The 12,897-nt window shown below is 41.7% G+C and overlaps 1 protein-coding gene across 1 annotated transcript in view; it reads right to left on the reverse strand.

Annotated features, from left to right (window-relative positions):
* The window catches only part of snap25a (synaptosome associated protein 25a), a gene marked incomplete in the record, with an annotated part of 73,278 nt that overhangs the window by 5,088 nt on the left and 55,293 nt on the right, over window positions 1-12,897 (reverse strand).

Here is a 12,897-nt window from a genome sequence, read left to right on the forward strand (position 1 = left end):
ACACACACACACACACACACACACACACACACACACACACACACACATATATATATATATATATATATACACTGCTCACAAAATTAAAGGGAACACTAAAATAACACATCCTCAATTAATTAAATATTCTCATTGACAAACTTTATTATTAGCACAGTAGAATTGATTGAGAAGAAAATAACACAAAAATTATCAATGTAAATCAAAATTATTACACCATGGAGATCTGGATTTGACTTCATTCTCAATATGAAAGTAGAAAATAACATGACAGGTTGATTCAGCATCAGTGAATATTCCTCAAGACAAGTCTAAATGAGGCTCAGTAGTGTGTGTGGCCTCCACGTGCCTGTATAACCTCCCAACAACGCCTGGGCATGCTCCTGATGAGACGGCGGATGTTCTCCTGAAGGATCTCTTCTCAGAACTGGATTAGAGCATCAGTTAGCTCCTGAACAGTCTGTGGTGCGATGTGGCCTTGGTGGATTAACTGAAACATGATGTCCCAGATGTGCTCAATTGGACTCAGGTCTGGGGAACGGGCAGGACAGTCCATAACATCAATGCCCTCATCATACAAGAACTGCTGACACACTTCAGCCACATGAGGCCTAGCATTGTCATGCATAAGAAGGAACCCAGGGCCCAGAGTACCAGCATATGGTCTCACAATGGGTCTGAAGATCTCATCCCAGTACCTTATGTCAGTCAGGGCACCTCTGGCTAGTACATGGAGAGCTGTGAGGCCATCCAAAGAAATGTCTCCCCACACCATGACTGACCCACCACCAAACTGGTCATTCTGGAGGATGTTGCAGGCAGCATAACGTTCTCCATGGTGTCTCCAGACTCTGTCACGTCTGTCACATGTGCTCAGCGTGAACCTGCTTTCATCTGTGAAAAGCACAGGGCGCCAATGGCGAATCTGCCAATTTTGGTGTTTCCTAGCAAACACCAATCGTCCTGCACAGTGTTGGGCTGTAAGCACAGGCCCTATATGTGAATGTCGGGCCCTCATACCACACTCATGGAGTCTGTTTCTGACAGTTTGAGTGGAAACATGCACATTAGGGGGCTGCTGGAGGTCATTTTGTAGGGCCCTGGCAGTGGACAGCCTGTTCCTCCTTGCACAAAGGACGAGGTAGCGGTCCTACTGCTGGGTTGTAGCCCTCCTACGGTCCCCTCCACGTCTCTTGGTGTACTGACCTGTCTCCTGCTACCTATTCCATGCTCTGGACACTGTGCTGAGAGATAGCAAATCTTCTTGCCACCACTGGCATTGATGTTCCATCTTGGATTAGCTGCACTACTTGAGCAACTTCAGTGGGCTGTAAAAAAACGCCTCATGATGCCTCTATGTATGACAGCACTGACATAATGAAAAAGTGACTAAAAGTTCAACCAGAAAGGACAAGAACAGAGAAATTGACCTGAGGTCACCACCTGCAGAATCACTCTTTTATAGGGGTTGTCTTGCTAATTGCCTCTCATTCCACCTGTTGTGTGTTCCATTTGCACAGCAGCTGAAACTGACTCACAATAAGTGTTACTACCTAACTGTTGACATTGATTCCAAAAAGCTGTGGCTGATTTGGAGTTACATTGTTTTGTTTAGGTGTTCCTTTTATTTTTTTGAGCAGTGTATAAATTGGAGCCCGACTGACATATCAGTAGGGTCGATATTTTAGGCTTTGGTGACATATCAGTATCGATGATAATTGTCCCATTGTTTTAACGATATAAACATTTTTAATTTTCTCCCCTAAAATGATGGAACCAGCCGTAACGGTACAACGTATCTAGCAGAAGACACATGAAGACTACTTTCAAGTCCTGGCTGTTCGCATTAAGTTTCACTTTCAGCACAGACGAAGCAGGGAGTAATACTGTGTAGAGTATTTTGCTGAACAGAGCCTGGTAAGTTTATTTTAACTGAACTATAAAACAAATCAACAATAATAAATTATCTTTAATCCTCCAACCTGCTTGTCATTAGCTATGTGCCTCTCAAGTTAGCAAGCTAACATTTAGATAATCTAGAGTATGCTATTACCTTGTAAACCTTTATCCAGAACAATAGAAGACGTAGATGTAAAATATATCAGTGTTATTAACATTATCTTTGTTGTCCTCAGCATTGTTTGTCTGAAATATTTTGTCTGAAACAATGAAAAGGTGTTTCTTTGTTGAATTTATATATTTGTAACACTTGATAATGTTATGGTGAATAGTGGAGGTTAGAAAATGTGAACGCAGGTTAGTAAGACTGTTTTTATGACCAGTGTACCACTTGTAAACCTAGAGTGGGACTAATTAAAGGTGGATCTGATTAGTTTAGCTTCATGGTTGCTAACAGCTGCTCTAAATAAACAAGCCCCGCCCCACTCGCTGTTTACTTAGATTCTTGGGGTGGACAAAGCTCAAACATATTCAGCCATTATATTGGTTATCGGCGGTCGGCTTCCCCTCCCAACATCGGTATCAGCGATAGAAAAAAGTTCCATATCGGTCGGGCTCTAATATAAACCGTTTCCATCTTTATCCATTCAGCACCTTTCTATTTGAAACAGACTGACAAGCTGAGTTCTGTTCAGTGTTGTGTGGATGGACTCGGGCTGACGGTTCAGCCTCCTACATGGCTTTTATTAATAGAAATTAACAGAGGCAAAGTTTGTGCTGAGCTCCCGCTCCCCGCTGACACACAACACAAACACACAGTTCCACTCCTGAAGCTCTTTCTCTTTATTGTTTCATTGCTGATGCATTTTTGCTTCTTTACATTTCCCCTCTCACATCATTTTCCTCTAATATTTATTTTGCTGCTGTCTCTGAACATTTAGTGCACATCTCCAATTAGGGTTGCTGTTACATCAGTAAGATGAACATTATAGCTTATGAGTACTGCAAACCTGGAGATAATTCTTCCAACAACTTGAAGGTTGAGCCATCCATCAATACGAGCCAGACTACAAAAGAGTTCACAAGCAGGACGCTGATGTCCCGTCACTGAGGGGTTTGAACAGTGAATGCTTGTAGGTTTGGAGATGAGTGTTTCTCTTGACTGAAACAGACAATTTAAGTAAACTCAAATGTTTTGGGGAAAAAATACTCAAGTAGATAAACGTTATACTGAGTAGTAGAAGAGACGTAGGTTTTGTTTTTCTTGTCTGAGGCAGCTCAGAGTGACGGATCCTGCAAAGGGGAGAGGAGCAGTGGTAGAGCCAGGGGGTGGCCAATGGTGGCCTTGGACACCACAGATTAATCTTCGGCCTCCGTCATTCGAGGAAAATGAAGCAATATAGCTTTTAATTTATTGCATTGAAGCAATTTAAAAACAGAAAGCTTAGTTTCCCCAAATGATCAGGGTGGTCAGTTTATATCTATGGTGGTGGCCATCTTGAATTTTGATGTGGCAACCCAATTTTCAATGGTGACCTTTCTTACATCTAGATGCAGCCACACACTTAAATGGAAGTTGGCCTGTTGTTTATTTTTCAAATTATCATGCTTACTAGATTTACAAATATGGCAACAGCCTTCTTGGATTTTGAGATGTCAGCCCAGATTTTGAAAATAATATTTTTTATGCCTAGATGCAAATGCACACAAAAATGGAAGTGGGCGCCTCACTTATTTTTTTTAATTATTGCTTCCATAACATTCATGAATGAACGGACAAAGGGTAGGTTCAATTCCCCCTTTTTGCGTTGTGACAGGGGACAATAAAAAAAAAAGCCTGGAGTCAGCTAGTTTGATAAACTACATGCGCTGAAAGGATTTGGGAATAAATTGAGCACCAAAGCTGCATAATTCAAACAAAAACAATCTATTTTTAATCAAATATCCTTGCATTTGTGCAGGCAGTTTGAGTCAGCATCCCAGCAGGGATGGGACACAGCGTTGATATGGCTGACCTACATGTGAGACAGTTCCCTGTGGGCTTAGCGAGCTGTGATGTTCTGAGCTGCCAGCACACAATAAAGGCTAATTTAGCACCCAGCTCTGCAGGGCAGGTGATACTGCAGAGAAATTTAGCAGACCCAAAATGGGAGGGGGACAAGGCAATAGAGGGCAGCATCACTCCATGGAGCCATGTAAAGACAAGGACACCAAGCAGTGCATGTACATGATGTTCCCTTCTACACATCCAACCCCACTACAGCTTAGAAAACATTGGACTGCGCATGCGTCCTAACCCAGTTTCCTGCGTCCAGTGACACCACGGATCCTCCCCTTGTTTGTCTTTTTAAAAAATCTGTCAGACTTTCACTTTCATCTCGTGCTGTTTTTAGTGCACTCCTTCGAGCAATTTCCAGTTTTGTTGTAGAATCTGCCTCATTTCACCTTCATTGTAAAATATTCCCTCTTTTCTATTATCTGTTCTTATAAAGAAAATCCTTATTAACCTATTTTTTCCTCTGTACTTTGAACAAGATTTAATCTGTATTTTTTTTTAAATTACAGCTGTCATTATACCATCAGTGAGACTATAGGACTATAACAGCCCTTACATATATAAGTTGGATAAATGGGCATCCTGCCATCCATCCATTATCTTTACCCGCTTCTTCGTTTTTGGGCCGCGGGGGTCACTCGTACCCATGTCCAGCAATCACAGTGCGAGGGGCAGGGTACACCCTGGGGAAAAATATATTTTGTGACTCTCCTATTTATTTCCTTTATCTGTTGAAGAGTCGTACCCTTAAAAGTAGAGTCCGACTGATATATCGGTAGAGCCGATAATTTAGGCTGATACAGACGTTTGGGGATATATCAGTATCGGTGATAATTGTCCCATTATGTGCTGATATAAACACTTCTAATTTTCACCCCTAAAATGCTGGAACCAGCCATAATTGTACAATGTATCCAGCAGAGGGCGCATGAATACTACTCTCAAGTCATGTCCGTTGATTTTAAGTTTCACTTTCAGCACAGATGAAGCAGGAAGCTATACTGTGTAGAATATTTTACTGAACAGAGCCTGGTAAGTTTCTTTTAACTGAGCTGTAAAACAAATCAACAATAATACATTATTTTCAATCTTACAACCTGCTTGTCATTAGCTATGTGCCTCTCAAGTTAGCAAGCTAATATCCTGATGCATGCTCAATAATCCAGGTAGAAAAATCTAAAAAAGTTCAATCTGGTCCTCTGGACATTCAAAAAAAAAAAAAAGAAAAAAAAAAAAAATGTAGCTACGTTTCGTCTTTCATCCGAGAGACTTCCTCAGTCTGAGGTGCTGTATTCAGCTCAGTCTCTTAAATAGCACCTTCTCAGAGTGGATCAACCAGTTTGCTGCTGACAACCAAAACCAGCTGATCACATGGTCAAGAAGGACCATCAGCCTAACAATGGATCATTAGCACACTGATGGCTGTTTACTATTCACAGGGGGTTGAGTGATACTAGCAATCACAGCATTGTAAGAGGGGGACAGTTGAACCCGGAGGCCTCCACTCCTGTTTAATGATGGACGATTTCTTGTCACAAAGATGGCCTCCTTTATGCCACTCTCAAACCAAGGCCACACTTAGTCTGTATGGTTTACCTAAAATTCACAAACAAGGTGTACCTTTAAGACCAATTGTTAGCATGATTAACTCTGTCACTTACAATGTTTCCAAATATCTGGCGTCTGTACTCATCCCTTTAGTTGGCAGCTCAGAACACCACATACAGAACACCATGGACTTTGTGGATAAGGTGAGGGATGTCATCATGGAGACTGATGAAACAATGGTCTCTTTTGATGTCACATCACTCTTTACGTGCATTCCTGCTGATGATGCAGTAGAGGTGGTCAGTTTAAAATTAAAATCAGACACCACTCTGAGCAGCAGGACCACGCTTTCCCCAGAACAACTGTGTCAACTCTTGAAACTGTGCCTGCAGTCAACCTACTTCACATATGGGGAGCAATATTATAGGCAGAAACATGGGTGTGCTATGGGGTCTCCAGTTTCTCCTATTGTTGCCAACCTGTACATGGAGGAGGTGGAAAAGAGAGCCTTGATGTTCTTTTCAGGGACACCACCAAGTCATTGGTTCAGGTACGTTGACGACACCTGGGTTAAAATCAAATCTCAGGAAGTCCAACATTTTACTGACCACATCAACTCTGTGGATAAATACATCAAGTTCACACGAGAAGATGAAAAAAGTGGCAGGTTGGCTTTCTTGGACTGTGAGGTCTCAGTCTCTGATAGAAGACATTTGCAAACTGAGGTGTACCGCAAACCCACCCACACAGACCAGTATTTGCTGTTTGACTCCCATCACCCTTTGGAGCACAAGTTAGGAGTCATCAGGACTCTGTATCACAGAGCAGACAGCGTCCCCACTAACTCAGGACCAAGGCAGAAGGAGAAATCCCACACAAGACAGGCTCTAGAGCAATGTGGATATCCTAACTGGGCCTTCCTGAAAGCAGAGAAGAAACCCAAACAGGACTCCAGTCAGCCAACAGGTGAAAAGGAGGAACCCAGACCCAGACCAGTGGTCATTCCATATGTTGAGGGAGTATCAGAGAAACTGAGACGTTTATTTTCTAAACACAACGTCCCAGTGGCTTTTAAACCCCAAAATACATTAAAGACTGGTTCATCCCAAAGATCCAGTCCCCCGGCACAAACAGAGTAATGTTGTGTATGCTGCTCAGTGTCAGGAGGGCTGTGATCAGTCTTACATCGGGGAAACCAAACAGCCACTGGCCAAAAGGATGGACCAGCACAGAAGATCAACATCATCAGGCCAGGACTCTGCGGTCTACACTCATCTCCAGGCCAGCGGCCACTCTTTCAGGGATGAAGATGTGCACATCCTGGATAGAGAGGAACAATGGTTTGAGAGAGGAGTAAAGGAGGCCATCTTTGTGAAAAGAAATCGTCCATCATTAAACAGGGGTGGAGGCCTACGTGTTCAACTGTCCCCCTCTTACAATGCTGTGATTGCTAGTATCACTCAACCCCCTGTGAACAGTAAACAGCCATCAGTGTGCTAATGATCCATTGTTAGGCTGATGGTCCTTCTTGATCATGTGAGCAGCTGGTTTTGGTTGTCAGCAACAAAACTGGTTGATCCACTCTGAGAAGGTGCTATTTAAGAGACTGAGCTGAATACAGCACCTCAGACTGAGGAAGTCTTTCGGATGAGAGACGAAACGTTTCTATATTTTTTTGCTTTGTTTTGTTTTTTGTTTTTTTGAATGTCCAGAGGACCAGATTGAACTTTTTTAGATTAGCAAGCTAATGTTTAGATAACCAAGCATAGGCTATAGTCTTGTAAAACTTTATCCAGTACAATAAATCTAACGTAGATGTAAAAAACATCATTGTTAGTAACATTATCTTTGTCGTTCTCAATGAAATGTATTGTTTGTCTGAAATCTTTACTTCTCTGCAAAGAAAAATAAACTCTGCTGTGGTCAATACTAATTAGACCTTCACCATCAACTGACTGTTGAAACAATGAACAGGGAGGACATTTCTTTGTTTAATTTATATTTTTGTAACACACTTGATAACTTTATGGTGAATAGTGGAGGATAGAAAATGTGAACGCACTTTAGGAAGACTGGTTTTATGACCAGTGCTCCACTTGTAAACCTAGAGTGGGACTATAGTGTGGATCTGATTTGTTTAGCTTCATGATTGCTCAAAGCCGCACTAAATAAACAATTCCCGCTCCACTCGCTCTTTGCTTAGATTCTTGGGGGTGAACAAAGCTCGTAAATTTCCAGCCACTGTATCAGTCATCGGCAGTTGCCTGCCCTCCCAATATCAGCATCGGCGATAGCCAAAATTTCCCTATTGGTCAGGCTTTACTTAAAAGCATAGTTTTGATTTTTTTAAACTGGGCTCTGCAAGATAGTTATTTGCAGTCAGTATTTCACCTACTGTAGATGTAATTAGAAAATTATTTGTTTGGAGAATCATCAAGTTAACTGCTAATCAGACTGCAGCCTTCTCCAAGGTCAAGCTCAACTCAAACCTAAAAAATGTAAGACCAGCTGAAGCGAGCAGTATGTTATAGATTTGTATTATGCATTAACTTTGCTTGTGTTTTACAGAATAGATATGGTTAACATGTTCTTTTATTGCATGTGTATCAGTGAATCACAGACTGTGTTCTAACACCACCAGTCTAACTTATAGATGTCTGCTGGTGCTGTGAAGGTTTGTATAATTACAGGTAAACGATGGTTTAGTACGTGCCTCGGTTGCTATAGGTTCAATACAACTTGAAAAATAAAACAATTCTCCAAACTAATATAGTGCAGAACTAAATATTGAGTCCTGATGTGAAATCACAAAATAAATAAACATTAATTAATCAGTTTTAGCCTGATACATGCTCAATAATCCAGGTAGAAAAATCTAAAAAAGTTAAATCTGGTCCTCCTGACATTAATGTCCAGAGGACCATATTATTAGATAATCAGTTTTAGGTTCTCAGCTAGCTGAGTGCTAGAGTGCTATGAGCACATGGGTGATCCTAATGTATTGTTTATAAAAGTATTTAGTCATATTTATATGATGCCAAAGAGTGTTTCAAAGCACACAAATAAGTGTGTGGCCTTTGATTGTGGTCAGCCTAAAGCACACCTGTGCAATAGTCATATTGTCTAATCTGCTGATTAGATATTACATCGTGATATGCCATACCTGTGAGGTGGATGGATTATCACAGCAAAGGAGAAGTGCTCGCTAACACACGTTTATACTAATTTGTGAACATTTGAGAGATAAAGGCCTATTGTGTATTTAGAAAGTCTTAGATCTTTGAGTTTAGCTGATCATGAAAGACCCCCAGAAAAGAGCAATCCCATCTAACTACTGGCCAATTACCTGCCTTTGTACAACATGGGAGCTCTTATCAGGCATCATAGCAACTAAGATGAATAGGCACATGGGTCAGTACCTGAGTAAGGCACTGATGGGAATTGGCACCAACACCAGGGGAGCCAAACTCCAGCTATTGGTCGACAGAACCATAGCTCAAGACTGTAAGACTACACACACAAATCTGTGAACTGCCTGAATTGACTATAGGACAGCCTATTCCTACTCAATGACACATACATGGATGCTGGAGTGCTTGAGACTATACATCAACTGGACACTAAGAGCTTTCATCAAGAACTTTGGCCTGAACTCCATCAGCCAGATCATTGCAAAGAGTGGCCATGGATACAAATTCAGCCACCTCCTCTATATGGATGACATCAAGCTCTATGTCAAAAATAAGCAAGACATCAACTCACTGATCCACCTCATCAGGATATACAGCAAAGAAACTGGAATGTCATTTGGACTGGATAAATGCAGCAAAATGGTATGCAAGAGAGGCAATATAATCACAACTGAAGGGGTTGAACTACTGTACCCAAAGGAAACACTGCAAGTGTTCGGGACAGCTGCAAATACACTGAAATCCCACAAGCAAATGTTAATCATGAGGCCACAAGAAACATAGCCACAACCAAGTACCTACAGAGAGTAAGACAGGTCCTAAAGAACCAGCTGAATGGCAAGAGCAAAGTCTGAGTCATCAACAAGTATGCATTGTCAGGCATTGGATACCCAGCTGGTATAACAGCTTGGCCAAAGGAGGACATAGAAGCTACTGGCATCAAGAATTGAAAGCTCCTCACAGTGCATAGAAGATTTCACCCTAAGTCCATCAACCTGAGTCTATACATGAGAAAGGACAAAGGCATAGTACTAGTGAGTGTCTGAACTACTACACAGGATGAAACAACTAAGATCTTAGAGTATATCAGAAGGAAAGCCCACAGTGATGATTTGATGAGTGAATGTCTCAGACAGCTGCAGAAATCCAATGCAGAAGAGGTGGAACAAGAGGAGCTATCATGGTAAGATAAGCCTCATACACAGCATGTACCACTGGCAGATAGTGGAAGAGGCTGTTAACAACAAATCCTACCAGTGGCTAGAGAGGACTGGACAGAAGGACACAACAGAGACACTAATCACAGAAGCACACCAGGATCTACCAGATCAGACAAGATCCAAGATGCAGGCTGTGAAATGATGCCCCTGGGACTGTCCAACAAATAATAACTGAATGTAAGATCCAGACAGGCAAAGCATACATGTTACTATCACCAAATGGCTGAAATAATATACAGGAACATCTGGAATAATGCACAGGAACATCTGTGCCGAGTATGGATTGGAAATCCCACAGTCAAAGTTGGAGACTCCACCAAACCAAGTGTTAAAATACTGTCACTTCCAGATCTAGACTGACAAACAGGTGACTGCTAAACCAACTGGACATTGTGGTGGTTAACAAGCAAGAGAAGAAGGCAGTGATGATACTGTAGATGTATCAATCCCAAGTGACTGTAACATGAGGAAAGAGCACGAGAAGCTCGAGCAGTATGAATAAATGAAAGAGGAAATACAGAAGTTGTGGCGAGTCAAAGTGTCAGTCTTCCCAGTAGTCACTGGAGTTCTTGGTGCTGTGACCTCCATACTGGAAGAGTGGCTCCAACAGATCCCAGGAACAACCTTAAGATCTCTGTCTATAAGAGTGAAGTCCAAGGCACAGCTAAAATACTGTGCAGAACTCTCAAACTCCCAGACCTCTGGTAGTATATATATATATATATATATACATACATACATATATATATATATACATACATACATACATACATACATACATTTTCTTTACCCGTTTATTCCATTTTGGGTCACGGGGGTCGCCGGTGCCCATGTCCAGCAATCACTGTGCGAGGGGCGGGGTACACCCTGGACGGGTCGCAAGTCCATCACAGGGCCACATAGAGACAAATGAGACAAACAACCATTCACTCTCTCACTCACACCTAGGGACAATTTAGAGTTACTAATCAGCCTAACATGCATGTTTTTGGTCTGTGGGAGGAAACCGGAGTACCCGGAGAAAACCCACGCATGCACGGAGAGAACATGCAAACTCCACCCAGAAAGGCCCCCGGACCGAGATTTGAACCAGGGACCTGCTCGCTGAGAGGCAGCAGCTCTACCAGTTGCACCACCGTGCTGCCACATACATACATTTTTTTTGTAATTTTGTAAGATTAGTCTCTTTAGAGTCTGCAAATTAAAAAAAAATGAGTTTTCCCAACAGCCAATGTGACATTATTTAATTAATCATGTTTCTGTTTTGCCAAAGGTTTTAAACCAAAGAACTAAAAATAAAAATAAAAGATCTATTCAGAGTGAACATTAAAAACTTTTGCCCCAAAAGTGACTAGAATCTGAATGTACTAAGCAACAAAGCTGAACTTTTGTTGAATGACTGAGCAACAGTTTATTTTAACAGTACATGGCTGAATCATGTTGAAGAGCTCTGAACATTTCTGTGGTCTAGCTGGCTCAAACACAAATGTTCAAACTTTCTTTTACAAAACTGGATTTTCTATTTAAACAAGAATGACAGAAACTACATGACTGTTGCCCTAGAGAGCAATTACAGATTTTGAATTAGGATGTGGGGGCTAAGTTCAAAATGTACTGTGGGGGTAAAGGCATAATCCATAAACCCTGACACACACCTGCTGCCTCATGGCCTCATGGCCTGACCCTCATGGTCACCGGCGTGTATCGTGCCTGTCTGAGGTCTGGTCTGAGGATCGCATGGCCACTGTTTCCACCTGCTTCACCAGCATGATCTGTCTGTCAGCTGCACTCAGACACATACTCACTGCAAAGATATGAGCTCAGTGACCGCTCCGGGGGGCAGTCAGACTGATGCAAGTCCTCACACAGACAGGCGTGTACACATAGTGATAAACTAACATGATAAACTTACACTTCCAGCGTTCAGTGTTGACACACTTGACAGCTTGATGCCTGATTTTTGCACACATGTTTGCTCACCTATTTTTACATTTATGCATGCAAACACTTTCAAACATTAACATAGTTAGATGTGTGTTTAAGCATTATTATTTTTTGCTTCATTTAGCCCAGTAGAGTTCCCTGTTCTATAAATATAAAACTCATAAATAAACTCTACGGATGTATTTCCTCATTCACCTCTTTCACACTGTCAGTTCTGGCCTGGCAGTCAGAACAGAAGGTCTTGCATCAGCTTGTCTATTTAGTTTGTTCATAATTGAATGTTTTTCTAATTTTGGGACAAAAGACACTAAAATTAAAAGCTATACAACTTCTTAGCCCAGTAGGAGCGATTTATAAATGATGAAACTCAACCCTGGCTTGTACAAATTTGAATAAAGTTATCACAATGAACTTAAAAACAATTGGACTAAAAATGTTGACCTTGATGAAAATTATTTCATAATACCATTTTTTTCTGACACTTCGCAGGACGAAACGAGTTGATCGCAAGGTACATCAAGCTCCGCACAGGGAAGACACGGACCAGGAAGCAGGTGAGTTCTCTGGAAATGCCCTTTGCTGTAGCAGCTATTTTTGAACCTTTCCAGATAAACCTGTTGAGTGATTCCCTAACACCCGGTGGAAAACCACTCTCCAGACCCCGCAGCCCCTACTACTTGGAGAACCAGAGATGATGATTGATTTAGGACCAGTTCCCAATGCACAGACGCTATAGGATCTTATCTGATTGGTGTTGCTTCTTTAGCACCTCATGGATCTGGTGCTTGTTAGTAGGGAAAAATGCTGAGGAATATCGTGATTTAGACGGGAGACAGAGGCAGGATGGAAGACTCAGAAAGCAATCCTTAAAGCTCTGATGTATGGGGCAGTGATGGATGGACAAGTCAAACTGTGTTTAGTCAAGTTCAAGTCAAGTCAACTTGTGTTTGTCATATGCAAGGTTAACACAGGGTCAAAACAAGGCTAACCCAAGTACAATGAAATGCTTAGGATGAGAAGAACCGATTTGACTTGCTAA

This window comes from Nematolebias whitei, chromosome 12 (assembly GCF_014905685.2).
Source record: "Nematolebias whitei isolate Nwh7 chromosome 12, NemWhi1, whole genome shotgun sequence".
NCBI classification, from domain to species: Eukaryota; Metazoa; Chordata; class Actinopteri; order Cyprinodontiformes; family Rivulidae; genus Nematolebias; species Nematolebias whitei.